At 32.9% G+C, this 19,805-nt stretch overlaps 2 long non-coding RNA genes across 2 annotated transcripts; one reads left to right on the top strand and one right to left on the bottom strand.

Moving 5' to 3' along the window:
- Nucleotides 1-2,451: 2,451 nt before the first annotated feature.
- Nucleotides 2,452-9,264, bottom strand: LOC127714243 (uncharacterized). The gene is made up of 7 exons (XR_007987632.1): nucleotides 9,211-9,264; nucleotides 6,408-6,462; nucleotides 6,078-6,203; nucleotides 4,228-4,299; nucleotides 3,554-3,794; nucleotides 3,157-3,252; nucleotides 2,452-2,549 (listed from the first exon to the last, which is right to left on the bottom strand). It is a non-coding gene; the product is annotated as an uncharacterized LOC127714243 (long non-coding RNA).
- Nucleotides 9,265-9,412: 148 nt separating this feature from the next.
- On the top strand, nucleotides 9,413-18,672 carry LOC127714239 (uncharacterized). Its single transcript, XR_007987631.1, has 3 exons — nucleotides 9,413-9,578; nucleotides 15,586-15,736; nucleotides 18,494-18,672. It is a non-coding gene; the product is annotated as an uncharacterized LOC127714239 (long non-coding RNA).
- The last annotated feature ends 1,133 nt before the right edge of the window (nucleotides 18,673-19,805 follow it).

Raw genomic sequence — 19,805 nt, 5'->3', positions numbered from 1 at the left:
AGTTTACGTCAATAGATATAAACAATTCACCAAAGTTTCATGCAAATTGGTTAAAGTGTTTTTGAATTATTGTCTGACATGTTGACGACGGACGGACGGACGGACGGACAGACAGACGGACAAAAGTATAATATAATACGTCCCGTAAACGGGTGTATAAAATTCAGTAATTTTGGCATTTTGAGTAATAGTATCAATCGAAAGTGAAGTTTTATACTGCTTACAAGGAAGATATATCAAACACAGAGTTCCAAGTGGTGAAGTTGAAATCATTCATTCAAACAATTCACAGACGCCATCTGATATTGTTGACCGTTATGGAATATCTGTTTCACAGATGACGACGGATATGTTCCAATTGTCGTAACCACAATCCCGTCCTCTTTTCCTCGAATGTGACCTACCGAATTAGACTTATCACCGGGTTTGTCAATGTTTACATGAGCAACACGACAGGTGCTATATGGCCGTGAGCAGGATCTATATATGTTGTTTGTCTTTTGGTCGTTTTTCGTTTTTTTGCCATGACATTATTAGTTTTTTTTACTTATGAGCTTGAATAACCCTTTGGTAGCTTTCGCCTCTCTTAATATTTTTATTACTCTACAGAATAATTGATCCATTTTAATATATATGTACCCATCCCAAAGGGTGACTGTTGTATAAAAATACGGCCACCTAACTTCTACCATCTGGCAGTTTCACCGATGCAAAAAAGGTACGTCAGTTTGGCAGTGCGGGATGTCTAAATAAAATCGAGTGGGAAAGTTATGTCTCATTTAGAGAATGTTTCACGCTCTAAGCAAGTCGAAAAACCCCCTGCAGCAACTCGATGAGAGGTCCGTATGTATCCAACATACACACTTTTTCCAGTAGCAGTCTGAATTTCAAACCTTTGTCATTTATGCAGAAGATCACTATTTGATGTATTCTTAATTTGTTGCCGTCCTGAATAAACATGAAATATTTGCCACTTGACGTTAGGTAAACAACTTCAATCAAAAACCCTTTGATACAAAATCATGCATTTGAAATATTGCATCAAAATTGTCTTCAACAGCAAATTCAATGAGTTGCGTCGAATAAAATTTTTATTTAACCATATGTTTAATAGTTCCAACCTTTAAAAGCAGACACTAAAATATTCAAATTTCAGTAGGTATCAACAACTTTCTGATTTTGACCCTAAAAGTGAAGCAAATACCGTGTGAAATTGGCCATGCCGCTTTCAGAATGGGAAAACATTTTTCAAATTTTCGTGATATTGATTTATACGGTATATATATGGCCAAGGATTTGTATATACCATACAAATCCTTGATATGGCCCATTTTGAAATTTCCATTCCTTTGATATGCAAATATTTACAGTAGGTGTTCAATTCATACAAACGCTGATCTTTGATTTGCTGAAAGACAAATCATTTGATTCCGTCATATGCTTTCATTTCGTATGGAAGCAACCTAGGCTGTATGAAAGCAGCGATCTGAGATTATAGAATTATTAGCTCCGTCTACTAAATTTATCAACACTACTTTTCGCATTGTTCGTGTACTTCGTGCAAACAATTATGCTTTTAAAAAAATCGCAAATTTTATTTATTTGAAAAAAAATGTATAACAATAAACGATTACTATCCTATGATACACCTATACAATAATGATTGAAATTTGATAAATATTTTACGCGCTATCAACTTTGAAATCGACATCTTCATATGCTAATTTCAGCTATATGACGTATTATAATTGATTTCACGTGGAATGATACTGCTAATAGACAATTTCTGCAGCAGTTTTATGATTAAAGTTTTACTTTCAGATTCATATGCACATAGCATAAACTCTTTTTATTTCAAAAATCTTAAAATATTTCATAAAATAAAAAAAAAGCATTAGGTTCTACAGTGTTTTGTATGTTGTATAAATAAAATACAATAAAATACTCGGTAAGTCATTTTAAAATACTGTTTGTAATGATTATCATTCGAACGATGTAATCCGAGATTGCTCTGCCTTTTCAAAGCATCTCGAACTACTGGGCGTGGAACATCTTTGTCAACACAATGACTCTTTTATTGACCAATGCGCCGAATCTTTAACCTTTAGAACGGAATTCCATTCAGATTCAACTGCTTTGAAATGAATATACCCGTAGTCACTAATTCAATACTTTATCGTGGCTCGACGAAGGAGTTCCTCTATCTTTTTACATGATTATTGTTTAAACAGATAAAGCTGAGAATGGAAATGGGGAATATGTCAAAGAGACAACAACCCGACCAAAGAGCAGATAACAGCCGAAGTCCACCAATGGGTCTTCAACGCAGCGAGAAAATCCCGCACCCGGAGGTGGTCCTCATTTGGTCCCTAAATAAAAATGTGTACTGGAATCAATTTCGTTACATAAGTTTCACTGTTGATGCAACTGTATACAACTACAACATTTAAGCAGTTTGGAACAAAATTTATATAAATAAGTAAAAAAATAACAGTCTGTATTGTAGATCGTACCATCTGCTATAATATACTCGAACAATCTTCACTTGCCTACAAAGTAAAATAAAAGTCTTTAGGTAAGCTCATACAAAAAATATTTAGCTGTGCCTGCTTTAAAAATACAGGATATCAATACTGAATAACAAATCATTATTGTAAAATATGCTTTTTTTTTCGTTCACTTCCACTTAAAATCAGGAAAATGTATTGTTCATCGATATGAAATAGTAGTTTTAAAGCTATGACCTTTACCATTCAACTCCTTGTAATGCCAAAGTTAACTTTTTTTCTGTATAAGTACAAACAATCCATGTGTCTCAAAATATTTGCCATCCGTCTTACTTCATCATGGATTGTCGTTACATACGACGTCGTCAAGAAATCGTTTCAGATGTTTTCATCGAGATATCAACATTATCGTAAAAATTATGTGATATCTTAATCAATCACATATATACTATTCTAATGAAATGCATACAAATGCTATTATAATTCAGTGGTAATCAATCCCCAAAGCGTTCTTCCAAATTTATACCAAGAAAAAACTAAAATTACCTAGCTAGTGTAGTTTCTAACTTATTCTTCTGTTACTTGTATATACGCTTGCTGTATGGAGTATTGGAGAGGAGATACTGCTTATGACTTAATGCTAACTTACCAAAATATCTCTGTAAAGTTCTGACATCTCTTTCCACTTCCATGAGAGACAGCATATCCTCAGCCATATCCTTCTTTATCCTATCCAATTCTCTGTCTGCATTAAAATCAAATTCAACTACTAGTATATATCAGTTTAATATGTATGATACCGATACATTTATTTGACATGAGAGAGAGAGAGAGAGAGAGAAATCAGACAATAATCATAATGATAGAACGCAACAAGATCCACAAATATCTGACGATACGGGCATTTCAAACTACGACATTTGAGAGAAAACTGAGCTGACCAAACTGTTTGACATGTTGTTAGTTTAATCTATACTTTTGTTGTTGTATCTTATATATTGGAGCATTTCTAAAACCTCTTTCTTTAATTTGGCAAGTGCTATTACCTACAAATCCTTTAGCCATGGAGCTGAACTTTGGTGTCTGAAGCTTTCCGTCCATTTAAGTAATCAATATCAAATCGGCTGACGAAAGAAAATTCTTTAACCCAGTTGTATTTTATTGAACGAAATTCATGTATAAGGTTGTCACATTCATCAGGGTTAGAAACAATTACTTCTGCTCTTTCATATCTATAGTGTAATTGTTTTGACTGTGCTTTTATTGTGGAAAACAGGTTTGCAATGTCTGAAATAAATAAGACAGGAATATAATTTTTAAAAAAATCACAGCATTCTCCATCTAGAGTGAAAATGATAATTCTATAATTGTTGTCCTGCAAATCACGCGTTAAACCATCATGATGATTTTATTAAACTTTTTTTTTGTGTTATTGTATTCGTTTTATTGGTTGCTAATGTAAACATAAAGCACAGATATAGTCATGTAAAGCACTACTAAATAAAATCACACAAACAAAATATGATCGCAGTGATTATTGAAAGAAAGCGCAAAGTACCCAGTCTGTTTGTTATCCTTTCACACTGTAATATCGACCGCTGAACTTTCGACTAGTTATCAAACAGATAAGTCATAACCAGTGTATTTATTCATTTGTACAGTTCTAATTGAAGTTACACCTTGATTTATCGAAAGACTATTTTGTTTTAAATGTATTTACCTTTCTTAAAATGTGAAATATCCGTTACTTGGGCTTGTCCTTTTCTGCATTTGCCAAGAATGTTTTCGACTTCTGAAATATCAAAGACAAATGAAAACAAGAGCAAATAAAGAATTTAACAAAGAAACAGTTATAAAATAATTATTCCTATACGGGGACATACACAAGAAAAGAATGAAACAACATATCATATAGACAATGCTAAATATAACCCCGAAGCTAGCATTTGGACATCATGCCTAATGCTTCCATAATATTGCTTAGACATGTAAAAAAAGGAACAATTTGAATTGCTAGGATATCAAGGGAAAAAAAACATAGGGCCCATCTATTAATTCCTTTATTATCTAATTTATTTGTCGGGTTTAAGTCAATCGGCGCATGTATACTTTTAACTGACGTGGGTTAATTTTGGATTGGTATCTTTAGTGAACTTCAATACGCCTTTAAGAATATACAATGTACTTATATTATTAAGATGATTGATTGATTGTCGATTGCTTAACGTTCAGTGGCAAATGTTTCAAGCATGTTCAGGACGAGAACAAATTAGCAATAAATACAATAGGTAGATCATGTAATAGAGGCCGTCCGGGATGAAGGTCGGGGAAATTTGGACTGCCACGGGTAAATGAGGGTATATTGGATAAGGACAGAAATTTAGCCTTGCAACAGGTCACCTACGGACCCATCAAAGAGTTGTTGCAATGGTTCTTAACGTGCAAACACGTGGCTTTCTGTTTACACGAGGCATCGAATATTTATGGAGGAAGACCAATGGTGACCATATTTCTATTCCCCATTCACCTTTGGGGTATATTATTAAGAAACCAAGGTTCCAACTCCTTCTGTCAAAGTTTACTTTAGATGGATTTGCTATTCTTTGGGTTCCCTTTTGAGCATATACCTCCTTAAGTATTCAAATATTTGGCTTTCAAAATTTTCTGATTTGAGCGTTCTTGATGAAGGTAAATCCAGAAAAGCGCTTTGGACGCGCCAAATTCATAACATGTTATTTTCTTTTAAAATTTTAGCTTACTATACATTTACAATATGGAATTATCTGTCAATTGCAATAGATTGCCCTATATATTGTTTCAATATTCATAAGTAAGATAATTAGCAAAAACCTGTAATTCGGTGGTTGTCTTTTATTGCTGTATATCATATTTGTGTTGTACAGTTTGCTTTTGTGTTGTGCCGTTGAACCACTTTCCCAGGTTACGGGGACATGTTTAACACCGCAAGAGTCTTTATGTGCATGTCCCAAGTTAGGAGCCTGTTATTCAGTGGTTGTCGTTTACTTCTGTATATATTATATTTGTTATTTGTTTATCGTTTTGTAGTTTTTTGTTTTGTTTGAATTGATTTACATTTTTTATAATGGAGTCTTTTATAACTTGCTATGCGGTTTGGGTTTTGTTCGTTTTGGAAAACCGCACGGTGACCTTTAGTTTTTGACTTCTATGTCATTTGGTCTATAGTGGAACGTTGTCTCATTGACAATCATACCACATCTTCTTTTTTTCTTTTAAGTTTATTTATCATGTTTCCTAGCGAACGAATTAAGAAGCTACAATTTGGTTAATAAATAATTATAAACAATTTGGCCTAAATAAAAAAATATGCAATGTTCTACAATAGTTACAAAGAACCACTGTGCTCTTGTTGAGTAAGAAATCCCTAATTCACCAGTGGTATTCAAGAATTTATTCATCTTCAGCACCCCTTTAATTTATAACGCAAAATTATAATTATGTTAAATGGTTTCAGTTTCAGTTTCAGTTTCCCCATTGAAATCAATCTAAGAGAAAGAATAATTAAAGTAAAAAATAATATACTAGTAATACCTTTCTCTGAAGACCTTTGAAGAACCAACTGATGGAGAAGAATAAAAAAACAACGGCAATTACAAATATTTGTGCATGTACTGTTGTAAAATTTATCCTTGTGATACTGTCTGTAACTCTTGGAATCTGAAAAAAAAAAAATTTTAACATTTTAAAAGAGACTTTCGATATGCACCTATATATGCTTGTTGGAATTGGGAACCAGTACTTTCATAGTTTTCTTGGTGCAATGATGATTGAGTATGGTTATAATTTATTTTAAAATATGCAGTTATTTATAGTAAAACACAACCACACACCTCACACACCCAAACAAACAAAGGTACTTACCTCACCGGAAATAAACTTTAAGTTAACTAGTTTTGATACGATTGCGAAATCCATTCTACAAGAGAAGAATCATCGTCAATAATAATTATAACAAATATTTTTTAACGCGTTTATTATTCAAAAATGCTCTCTTTTATAACTTACTAGACAGAAGCATTAATATTAGAAAAAGAAATTTGAAGTAAATAAACAAAGCATACCAAATTTCAAACTAGTATGTACATGTATCTATACTTTAAGAGAGTACTTGTAGTTGAAGACAATAAAAACAAAAGATTATTTAAAAAAGAAACATCTCAAAGACATGGCCATGTATTTATTAATAAATCAGCAGTTTAACAGGAGCCAACACGGGCTTTGCTTTTAAGAATTTGTCTGAATTTCCAATTAACTGTTTACAATCACGTTCAAGCAACACATACAGACACGTACCTTAAATTATAAGAATTACAAAACAAACTAATAAAAACATCCATCAACAAAAGTACGCCTTCCATGCAGGCAGCGACCAGTCGTTACTATGTAGAACGAAACACTATGCAACGTCACAAGACTCGTAAAATATTTCCGGTGAACGACGTTTCTAACGCTGAGTGCAAACAAAAATACCATCTTTATGTTGTTGTATTACACAATAATTATTAAAAAAGTGCCAATTCTAAGTGTGCAGGTGAAAAAGGGGAGGATAGCTACTAAGGCATCCAAGGAACCATTTAGAAATTTGATAGGTTTCTACATTTTATATTGTAGTAAAAGTTTCCATGACCTTTTGTACGTTATATATCGTTCGCCTCTTTTTCGACGATTCTTTATTTGAAATACTACAATGGCACCTTTAGAATTCACAAATTATATATTTTTTTTCGTTGCTGTCAGTGACATAATACTTTGACAAAGTTCAAATGGTCACGTTTCAAAGACAATTTGCTTTTCGACTAAAGACATCGCTATCACTTGAAATAAGCAAATGTAACAAATGAAGAAATCGTTAATGGTTGAAAAGGATTGGGACATTTAGCTTTGTTATCATTGATAGGAAATCCTTCGATCTGAAGTTTGTAAACCAAAAATATCAAATCATCCTACCGTAAGCTTTCCGACGGACGACAGCAGGCATTACTTGCTACGTGCTAATGATAATACAACATTAGCACTAGCCTGTGCTTGGAGAGAGATCAGAGGTTTAACATCACAACATCAAGAGATAATGGAAAAGAAAGGCAAGACGAAGACGACAGATTTACAGAACAATCTGATATCTTCCCAGGTACTTGTTATGTGCAATGGTAAACAATCATTAGCACTAGCCTGTGCTTGGAGAGGAGTCGGAAAAAACTCCACCAACAGAAACACATATCGTAAGTCGAAACTTCTGATTTTAACCACTTTCATGATTTGTGTCTCATTTGACATTCGTTATTACAGGGTGAAAAGTCAGTGTTCAGAGTCAACATAACCTTTTAGGTAAAAAGTATATCCACTCAAAAACAGCTACATACCGAAGTTAAATGCGAAAAAATGTTAAGAACATTAAGTCACATGGTTTTGGGGCTTTTTTTTTAATCAAATATAGATCCAGTTCCTCTGATTCTTTGGTTGCAGCCTTATATTGACTTTACCCCTAAATTCTAAGTCGTAGAAATCACAAAAAAAGCGGACAAATATTTGTTTGGAGGACAGATGTTCCAATTCACCACTCAATATTGATATTTTTTTTAACTTTCCTCATTAAAATCTGCCAGTTTTTGCTGAAGGTTGGTTGTTTCTTCGGTACTCCTGCTTCCTCCACCAATAAAACCATGATATAACCAATAGTGCAGAAAGAGGCGTTTACAAATATAAAAAATCAATCCACCAATCAATTAAAAACACGGAAAATTATTTCCAAAACATTGTTTGCCATTAATATAAAATGCCCAGTCTACCTCAAATGTTGTTTTAGCTGATCAATTAGTTAATTATTGGAATTATTAAAATATTGATTATATATTTCTTTACATTTGACATAAAAATAAGGATATGTGACATGATTGCCAAAGTTACAACTATCCATGAAATAAACATTTGAACAACTACAGTTCACAGTACTGTCTTCAACAATGAGGAAAATCTATTCCGTATAGTGAGCTACCAAATACTTTGTATGTCAAAATGTGAAACAAATCAAAAGAGAAAACCAACTGCTTGATTTATAATACAACAATGATCGAAAACAATTATGACAGACAGCAACCAACGACCACCACAGGATTACAGACACCTGGCTTGGGACATGTGTCGAGGTTTAAGATGTCTGTGAGCGATAGTTTAACTGCAAAATAGTCGATTCAAATATTATGAAAAAAACCCATCTGAAATAGATTCTTGAAAATTCCCTTTAGACAATCTTATGTTGTGTAGTTACACGACAGTCAAAGATTAAGGGAAGGGTCTCTCAAGCATGTTTAACCCCGTCACATTCTGTACGAGCCTGTAATTCAGTAGTTGTCGTATGTTGCTGTGTGCCTTTTTGTTTATCGTTTTATCATAAATCAGTCGATTGTTTTTTCAGTATGAATTATTTTACATGTTGTCATGTTGGATCATGTTGGGGCCTTATATAGATCCTTATACTGGTATTGGTTTTGCTCATTGTTGAAGGCGATACCGGTGACATATAGTTGATATAGCATCTACATCACTTATTTTCTTGTGGATAGTTGTCTCATTGGCAATCATACTATTATATCTCTTTATTTTTATATCAGATTGTTTTGGCAATCACTTAAAGTGTCCGTTACCCAACTTACAAATTATCATTTACCTTCATAAAACTTCATAAGACATGTTTACTCTTGCATAACCTTCTCTGCGTTTCTACAAAAAAAATATTATTAACTTCTGAAAGTTAAAAAAAGTAACAAAATATAGTTCGGAGTAAAAGTAAAAAATTTGAAATACTAAGATCAGCTAATTTTTTTATAAGATTTCTGTTACCTTTAACTAGTGTCGATTTCAAGAAGGAAGTAATAACTCGAATTCTATCTTTCTAGTTTGTTACATAATCAGACGCTGTCATTTGGATTTAAAGGTGATTTACCGGGAATAATTTTAACATACAAATTTCTTAAAAGTTCCACCAGCTAGAATGTGACACTCGAAAGTCGGGTTTGAATGACTGATACCCTACAGGTAATAAGTAACGGATATGCATTTGTTTGTGTTTCGGTATAGGAAATACTATTTAAAAAAAGAAATTAGATATTTTTATTATGTAATACTTGATTTATAACTTTATTTCACATTGCGTTAACACTTAATACCGTTGTCAGTTTTCCACTTAAGGACCAGATAGACAATGAAGCATGTAACACCGATGAGAACAAACACAGTTGTAACCTCTCTGCACTTGTTATGGTTAGTACTACCGGGAATCTGAAAGGATATGGAAAATGTACATGGCCCGAGAACATAGTTATTTCGTAGTGCATTTCTTTTAGAAAAAAAAAAGAAAATTAAAAAAATCGCACCTGCTCTATTCAAAAAAGATTTTTACAGTTTAGTGTACTACTTTTGGGACAAATTATATCAAAATTATAGAAAAGTCTATCGGCTCTAACTCAAAGTATGGACAATTTTAAGTAAAGGGAGTATGTAATACAGTTTGACATCTTTAAACATACTAATTTTTGACCTTTTCGAACTAGACCAAATCACTACTTTAACAAAAATGCATGCCCAATTTTATTTACATGTAATTTCATCCCCTTCTTACTATTTTATACATAAAATATAAAGAAATAAATTTGGAAGGTGTATGAAAAAAATTTGCAAGTTATACACCGTCCACACTATAGGGACTCTATTATCAAAGGACGATAACTGTGTTCCCAGACCATATATGGTTAATGTAAACATTTTAAAGAGCATTCGACAACCACAGGCACTTGTTTCTATCCATGGGAACACAGGCACTTGTTTCTATCCATGGGAAGCCCCACTATCAACGTATATTTACGAGAAGGTACCCAACTACTTTTTTCACCTCTCCGCTTCAAACCCTTATTTTGCTGTCAATTCATTCTCAAATTTATTGTTCCATACACCATTCGATTTGTGAAAAGTGTTTCTTTCAGATGGTATGGATTGTATTTACCCTTAGGGTACCCCTTACCTCCAATACACAAGATTTGTCAATAAATATTCATGTGATTGTTTTTAGTCCTCCTACAAAATACAACAACCACTGGTTTAAGGCAGCGAATTTCAATACTGCTTGTGATTGGTCGGTTCATAGTTCATAGGGTTATTCATAAGTTAAAGGTCATTACACTCTCTAGATTTTACTTATTCATTTGTGACTCTCTAGACTTATCATTCACTGTTTTATGCAAATTATCTAGGACTAAAACTTTAAAGGCTACACGAATAAATATATCCCATTTCTAAAATTTAACTAAAAAAATCCCCAGTGAAATGATATTTGTAGCATCGTTATTTTTCTTTTTAATAAGGATTCAGTCCGTGAAATTTTGATACCGGAAGTTATTGTATTTTGTAGGAGGACTAAAAACAATCACATGAATATTTATTGACAAATCTTGTGTATTGGAGGTAAGGGGTACCCTAAGGGTAAATACAATCCATACCATCTGAAAGAAAAACTTTTCACGAATCGAATGGTGTATGGAACAATAAATTTGAGAATGAATTGACAGCAAAATAAGGGTTTGAAGCGGAGAGGTGAAAAAAAGTAGTTGGGTACCTTCTCGTAAATATACGTTGATAGTGGGGCTTCCCATGGATAGAAACAAGTGCATGTGCATGGGAAGCCCCACTATCAACGTATATTTACGAGAAGGTACCCAACTACTTTTTTCACCTCTCCGCTTCAAACCCTTATTTTGCTGTCAATTCATTCTCAAATTTATTGTTCCATACACCATTCGATTCGTGAAAAGTTTTTCTTTCAGATGGTATGGATTGTATTTACCCTTAGGGTACCCCTTACCTCAAATACACAAGATTTGTCAATAAATATTCATGTGATTGTTTTTAGTCCTCCTACAAAATACAATAACTTCCGGTATTAAAATTTCACGGACGGAATCCTTATTAAAAAGAAAAATAACGATGCTACAAATATCATTTCACTTGGGATTTTTTTAGTTAAATTTTAGAAATGGGATATATTTATTCGTGTAGCCTTTAAAGTTTTAGTCCTAGATAATTTGCATAAAACAGTGAATGATAAGTCTAGAGAGTCACAAATGAATAAGTAAAATCTAGAGAGTGTAATGACCTTTAACTTATGAATAACCCTATGAACTATGAACCGACCAATCACAAGCAGTATTGAAATTCGCTGCCTTAAACCGGTAGTTGTTGTATTTTGTAGGAGGACTAAAAACAATCACATGAATAGTTATTGACAAATCTTGTGTATTGGAGGTAAGGGGTACCCTAAGGGTAAATACAATCCATACCATCTGAAAGAAAAACTTTTCACGAATCGAATGGTGTATGGAACAATAAATTTGAGAATGAATTGACAGCAAAATAAGGGTTTGAAGCGGAGAGGTGAAAAAAGTAGTTGGGTACCTTCTCGTAAATATACGTTGATAGTGGGGCTTCCCATGGATAGAAACAAGTGCCTGTGTCGACAACTCACAGTTTACTTTAAACATCTATGATAAACTCCTCATACATACCAAGGATATAATTTTGTACGCCAGAAGCGCGTTTCGTCTATAAAAGACTCACCAGTGACGCTCGAATCTTTTTTTAGTCACAATAATACTACTCCAGTGTATATATCTTTCATATTATGGAAACTTCAACTTGTTAACCTGAAACCAATTCTTTTGAATATATAAAAAACATTCTGTCAAATTAAAAAAAATATATATATATATCATCTTCATATACATTTCTATACTACTAAAAGGTCAAATTACAGTGACGGGTGATGATGTAACAGAACTATTTTACAGACAACTTTGACATGTTAAACTTGAATAGAAGACTTCATTATTCATCTGCCTTTATTATTTTTTGGAACACCGTTTAACGAAATGCACATTCATGTGTATAAAATGAGTATCAGAATCTGTTTAAAATCTTCTTAAATAAGGAATTTATGTTACACGATATATATTACATAATGAAAGGAACCCACGCACATTTTTGTACTTTTACTGCAAATTTAATGTGCAGATCTAGCATAACAGGGACATAAACTTTGCTTTTTAAACATAGTAATTTAGGTTAGAATAAACATGATACTGTGGATATTTAAAAAAACAATATTTCATTTCTAGTTAAACAGATACTTGATATGCAGACATGTTAACCAGCAATATAAACGCTATATCAGTTGAACTTAAAAACACATTACATGAATTAATAATTAAATGCACGTTCAATTCTTAAATTTAAATATATTCGATCACAAAAAAAAGTTAGTGCAATGAAATAATTTTCAAATCCAAGGTTTAAGGTAAATTAGTTAAGCAAATACTACGTTCAGTGTTTGCACAAAATTTTCATGTTTCGACCTTTAGTGGAATCCATTTATTGTTAGTTCTATATTTAGTTTGTTGCACAAATGAGAAAGTATCTTTTCCTGTTTGAATGGTTTTACACTACTCATTTTTGGGGCTCTTTATAGGTTGCTGTTCGGTGCGAGCCAAGGCTCTGTGTTGAAGGCCGTACTATAATGGTTTACTTTTACAAATTGTGACTTGGATGGAGAGTTGTCTCATTGGCACTCATACCACAACTTCTTATTTCTATTTAGTCCCCTTTGTTATGTTCCTGTGCTATTTTAAATATTCACAGAATTTTTCAGTTTTCTTTTGTCTCTGGAACTTTTGTAAGTTTTCAGTCTTAATCATTTTGTTGTTTGGACGATGTTTTTTTTTTAATTTTAGTTTTGCATTTGTTTGGCCGAATATTTGTGTCTCTTATGTGTAATTTGCATTATCAAATAATTTCTAAATCAGTTACCTTTTCAACCCGGAAGTGCAGAATGCTGTAAATTTGATGAGTTCTTATATTGCTTTTATTTCTAGATGAAATTTTATATCAGGAGTTAATGGCAATAATTATCACAATGTATCATAGTAGAAACAATGACTAGATAGGAAATTTCATCGTTCTTTTAATGACGAAAGCATACTTTAATTATAAATAGTCAAATAAAATATCGTATTTTAAAAATATGGGTTTCAACCCATTCAGACTCTTTGTTGTTTGCTCATAAATCTTTTTAATTGCATAGCTTGCCATGTATTAATGCATCTTTTAATTTTTTAACGTATGTCTCCAAACTTGACTGTTACTAACCAAGTTTAATTCCGATAAGTTTCGGTAGTTTTCACTTTCATTAATTATCAACAGACTAAAATGTTTAACGTTTCCTCCAGTAAAAGAGGGACGAAAGATACCAGAGGGACAGTCACACTCATAGATCGAAAACAAACTGACAACGCCATGGCCAAAAATAAAAAGACAAACAGACAAATAATAGTACAGATCACACAACATAGAAAACTAAAGACTAAGCAATACGAACCCCACCAAAAACTGGGGTGATCTCAGGTGCTCCGGAAGGGTAAGCAGATCCTGCTCCACATGTGGCACCCGTCGTGTTGCTTATGTTACTACAAATCCGGTAAATAGTCAAATTCGGTTGGTCACATTCGTGAAAAGGGAAGGGTATTGTAGTTACGACATTAGGAACATATCCGATATCACCCGTGAAACGGTTATTCCATAACGGTCAACCAACTCGTGATGGCGTCCGTAAAATTTACGAAGGGATAATTTCAACTTCACCATTTGGAACTCTTGGTTTAATAGTAACTGCCATTGAAATGGTATCATATCATCTTTTATTAGAGTTGTATTTCTTTCGCTTTTATTGTTTTTCGTGCATTTTTCACTCACTTTTTCTAAAAAAGTTCATTGGAAGATACCAAGACCTTGTTGATAAATATTCCGTATCAACTTCACGAAAAATACATGATGGTCTTGAAGTATAGATTCTAGGTACTGACGTTGTTTATCATCTTAATTACATATTATAGTGGTCGTTTTATTTGTCCTTGTATATTTTGAAGTCCAATTTTTGGTAATATACTTTTGGCGTGGCTTGGTACTTATACATCCCGCCATTGTGTTATTGTGCTATGGTCGATTTTGTGTTCTTGTCTTTCATTTTTGCTTATGTACTTTGTCTATAGAGTGTCTTTATGTCAATTTATTTTCTTTGTTAAAATAATTCTTTGTTTTTATAGTGATTAAGATTATATTACAATGTTGACTGCTGTACCCCATTTTTTGACATTTTTATCTATTATTTCTGTTTGTTTTGCTCACACATTGTTGTCAATACAATGGAATTCTATGCGACTGTCATACAAGTGAGAGGTTTAGCTAGCTATAAAATCAGGTTTAATCCACCATTTTCTACACAAGGAAATGCCTGTACCAAGTCAGGAATATGCCAGTTGTTTTCCATTCGTTTGATGTGTTTGAGCTTTTGATTTTGCCATTTGATAAGGGACTTTCCGTTTTGAATTTTCCTTGGTATTTTTGTTATTTTACTTTTTATAAATCTTACAGAGGAAGAATGCAGTACTCACAAAACTTGTTTAACACCTACAAATCTTACGCCAATTTCAATGGACAAGATTAACACTTTGTCCAGAGTTATCTAAGAGTTTTTGATAACAAATGCAAGACAATACAACATGTAAAGCCCAAAGAGGTATAACAGGAGTCTTCAAAAAAAAAAAAATCTACAGTACAATAGACCGCATCAACCAACAACACACGACTACTTAAATAAAAATCCAAAACCAACCAGACATACAAATAAGGACAAACAACAATGAACAACAAATGGTATAGGCTAAGTTGTGACAGATACTAAATTTTGTTAAGCTATACTCACCTCCCGAAATATTATAAAAAATATTATAAAAAAAAAACAGTTTTACCCCCCCCCCCCCCCCCCCCCCCTAAAAAAGCCACTAAAAAATCAAAAAGAACCCAGAAATTAAAAATTAAAAAAAGTGATATAACCATGAATCTGCTTTGGGTTTCATGCTCCGTCACATTTTCATATTATCTTTGAACATTCTTTAAATTAGACCTTTTTGACCACTTATGAAGTTTTGATTATCTAACTCAGTTTGTACCTGAAACGACAAGAAACAGAAATCTACATCAAAGGATCTTTATTGTGGTATTTATTGATAACTAAGATTTATGCCAGGACAGTTTTAACGAAGGGAGAAGATACAAAGAGGACAATACAAAAACATAACCAGAAGAAAAAACAGGTAACACTATTATCAAAAGTAAATAGACAAACTTATAATCCACACTCATCAAATATAAAAATCACAAGATGTCGTATGATTGTCAATGAGACAACTCTCCATAAGATACAAAATGACGAAGAATTTAACAACTATAGGTCACCGTAAGGCCTTCAATAATAAGCAAAACCCACACCGCATAATAAGCTGTAAATAGCCCCGAAATAACAACTTGGATGTATGCAATTCGAACGAGAAAACTAACGGCCTCATTTATGTACAAAACAATAAACGAAAAACAAATATGATATACGAGAACAGACGACAACCACTACAATTCAGGCTCCTGATTTGGGACAGGCACAAACAGAATGTGGCGGGGGTTAAGGTCTGCTTTTGAAAATGGCTTTCTTCATGTTTGTTTTACAGGGAATAACATTATACCAGACATGTCAATGGACTTTACGGTGAATGTCCAGGGGAAGAGTCATTACCAAAACACTAACCCAACAGTATATTAGCCCGATCTTTGTAGACATTAATCTTGTATAAGAGTTACATTATACTATAAGTGATTTTGTTAAGCTATAATGTCTGTAAAACGGTGTTTGAAAACAGTCCATTAAAGATTAAGATGATTTAATCGTTATAATCATTACAGTTGTTATATTAATCCATTTATTTCATGTTTACACTGTTTTACTTTTTGTTGGTATACATATTGAAGTTAAATACCGAAGCGTACGCACGATTACATAAATTTAATATGAATGCAATATTTGTCCTTTTCTTAATTTGGATATTCAGCATGTTTCACAACGGAAACTTTACAAAAAAATAACGAGATCTTGTTAAAAATAGGCGGAAGATAGCCTTCTATAGATAACTATACAATATGAGTATTTCTCATGTTAAAGTATGGCCATATGATGACCTGTAATTATCTTAGATACACTTGGCTGATAGAACAATCAATAATGTAAAACATACAAAATTTTATTTGGCGAATGTACAATGTACGACCACGGCTTACAATAAATAGGTGGGGCTACCGAGCAAAATGTAAATGGCAAGCCCTAACCGTTAACACATAAATCGTAATTCTTATCCTTATCCTTATAATATCATTATCCTTATACTACACTCATCATTAATTGTGTAACATTAAACACTAACTTTCCATTAAACACATGTATCTTTATCAAACATATATACAATACTTGCATAAAATTAATCGGACTCTGGCTCTGGGATCAGAAGCTTAGCACCGAAAAAAGTTTATTTCTAATAAGTTACGTTACACATTGAATAGTGTATATGTTGTGTCGCTAAATTTGCGACATGTGGTCGCACGGCAAAACTATTTGCCGTTAGCGACCACCGCCGACAAATAAAGGAAGCAACACTTTTGCGTGGTCATACGATACATTGGCTAATTATCACGGTCTCGTGTGTTGCTGCTTAATGTTCGTACATATTAGATCATATCCCAAACCGCATCTTATATATATATATATATATATATATATATATATATATATATATATATATATCATTTCCTAATGATGACAAATGTACGCCATCTGATTCGAACAACGAAGATATAGCACCGGACATATGTTGTTTTTGTTCTCTGCTATATCGATTGACACATCTTTCCCATATTTGTCTGTTTTTGGAAAAGGAACATACAGCTCTATTTTATCCAAGACGATTTATATATGGTTTATGCTAATAACTTGATATTTCTGCCATGGTTTGCTCAGTACAATTTCTCCCACTCGCAGCAAACCATGAAAAGTGAGTGTGAAAGCAGAGGAAAATAAGGTAGCTTCAAAATTAGAAGAACAAACTGACGGTAGGTAGCGCAATGATTACACTATTTAATATCTCTTCAGTAATTGGCAATCTTGTATCATTTCAAATTTTCTTGTTTAATCTTTTCATACCCTCTAGCATTTTCTTTATTATGAAATTTTGGGAGAAATCTACGTACTGTGCCGTTTTGCAACGAGAATTAATAGAAGACAAATAGGTACTGGCAGTATTGTGTGAGTTACCGCTCAGTTATGTGTGATAGTGGAGGTGGCCATATATTCTCCAAGCAATATTCCTTGCGAAAATACTCAAAAGAGGCCAACCAATGTTCGACATGCTTCTGTTGTATTCTCTGAAATTGATACATTTATAGGTCGTCCAACTTCATTTCCGAAATTAGACGAGAGAAATATTTTGGTATTTTCTGTGGGTGGATATCCGCATCCGGCTGTAAATCTCTGAATCTGGTTCACTGTTTACGAGGAACGGCATCTGCTATGCAACTGAGCCGGCCTTCAATATGGCATGCTTTAAATTGCATGTTAAATAGCATGGTTTGCAGGACAAAAGGCTGGACCAGTTGCATAACACACTTTGATTTCGACGATTTCTTTTTTTATAATAGATACTAATGCTTTGTAATCTTTATGAAAAATTATGAGTTTGTTAGTCAACTGTGTTTTGAACATACATGGAAAGTAATATCAGGGTACAAGTTTTAAAAAGGTAATGTCCGACATAATATCAGGCTGACTCCAACCAATCGGGCACTGTAAAAATGTCCAGTGGCGAGAAAAATAAACCCCACATCTGAGTTCAGAATTTCCAACACTATCAGTAGATAGGTTAAGTAGCTCATTTGTAAGCCAAAGGTTTTCTCCAAATTTACAGGAACATTAGAACAAGCTCACATTAATTTGACAAGTTTTATTTTTAATTTTTTGTGGTTTTTTTTTTCAGAGGTAGTAGTAGATGAAACAACAGTGACAGAAGAATGAATGGCAACATATTAATTAACATTAACTTAAAATTAAAATAAAGCAAATTTTATTTATGATGCATTTTAAATATGAACATTGGGAGATGTTGGATAAACTTTAATGAGACAGCAAGCCAGCAGCACAATCACAATAGATATTTAGAGGTCAACTTAAACTTCATGCGAAAATAAAGTTTGTTGTTTTCTATAGAAATTGAAAATATGTGATATAGTTCGATTGAAAGTTAGCTACTTTTTGAGGCTTTGATACAATTTGCACAGTTTATTTAGATTTAAAATTATTGTTTTAGAACTTGTATATGAATAATTTTTTTATTCCACGTTTAAGATAGTATATCAGTATATAAATAAGGAGATGTGGTATGATTGCCAATGAGAATATTTGTAATTTTTTTTAGAATATCTTCTTTACGTGTCTGGTTGTGTCTGCCAATCTTACTTCATATGACTATGTTACATGCAGTTAGTTTTATTTATTTCCGTTGTATGTTTTTATTGAACAGCATTCACTTAATGAGTCATGGCCTTAAACATGATATGCATTGATTAGAAGTTTTCCATGGTATGAAATAACGTTATTTTCTGAACTTCAATTTTTGCTGATATATGTAGTTGGCTGCTATAACCTTGTTCATGCTCTCTACAGTACTGTTACATATCTAATAATTATTCGACAGTGATTCATTATATACATATTTTGAATTACTAAGGTAATTCAAAAGGGGGAATATGACAATTATTTAGTCTAGTGCCATAAGACCAAAAAGAGCAGATTCCTCCAGGGAAGAAAATGCACCAAAGGGGGAGATAATGTCCTTGAAAAAAAATGCCCCATATTGATGACCAGAAGTAATGTCATTTTTTTATCAGGTAATAAGTATGCTTCGAATTGGTGTACATAAATAATTCTCTTCTGTTAAACTGGTGAAAGCTGCAGGGTCACTATACCTGGTTCTTGGCTTTGATGCTCGTATTCCTCAAAGATTGAGTTTAAATAGTTATGTATTTATATTTGTCTGTGGACCTGTCTTTTACTTGTATCGCTTGTATATTACATTTCGATTAAGGATGTAATGTACTTTAATGGAAAAGAATGTGGGGTCATTAGACTTATTTGTATTCAGGAAATATGATGGACATAGCCCTCTGGTTAAAATGTTTGGTCATATACGGTATGCTGTCCTATATGTAAAATAAGATACGATACATTCAAATTTATTGGTCTTTTTAAAAGGTTATCTATTTAAAAGTATCGTGAGGTCTTTGAATATG

This window comes from Mytilus californianus, unplaced genomic scaffold (genome assembly GCF_021869535.1).
Source record: "Mytilus californianus isolate M0D057914Y unplaced genomic scaffold, xbMytCali1.0.p SCAF_1, whole genome shotgun sequence".
NCBI classification, from domain to species: Eukaryota; Metazoa; Mollusca; class Bivalvia; order Mytilida; family Mytilidae; genus Mytilus; species Mytilus californianus.
This window is presented reverse-complemented; position numbering and strand designations above follow the sequence as displayed.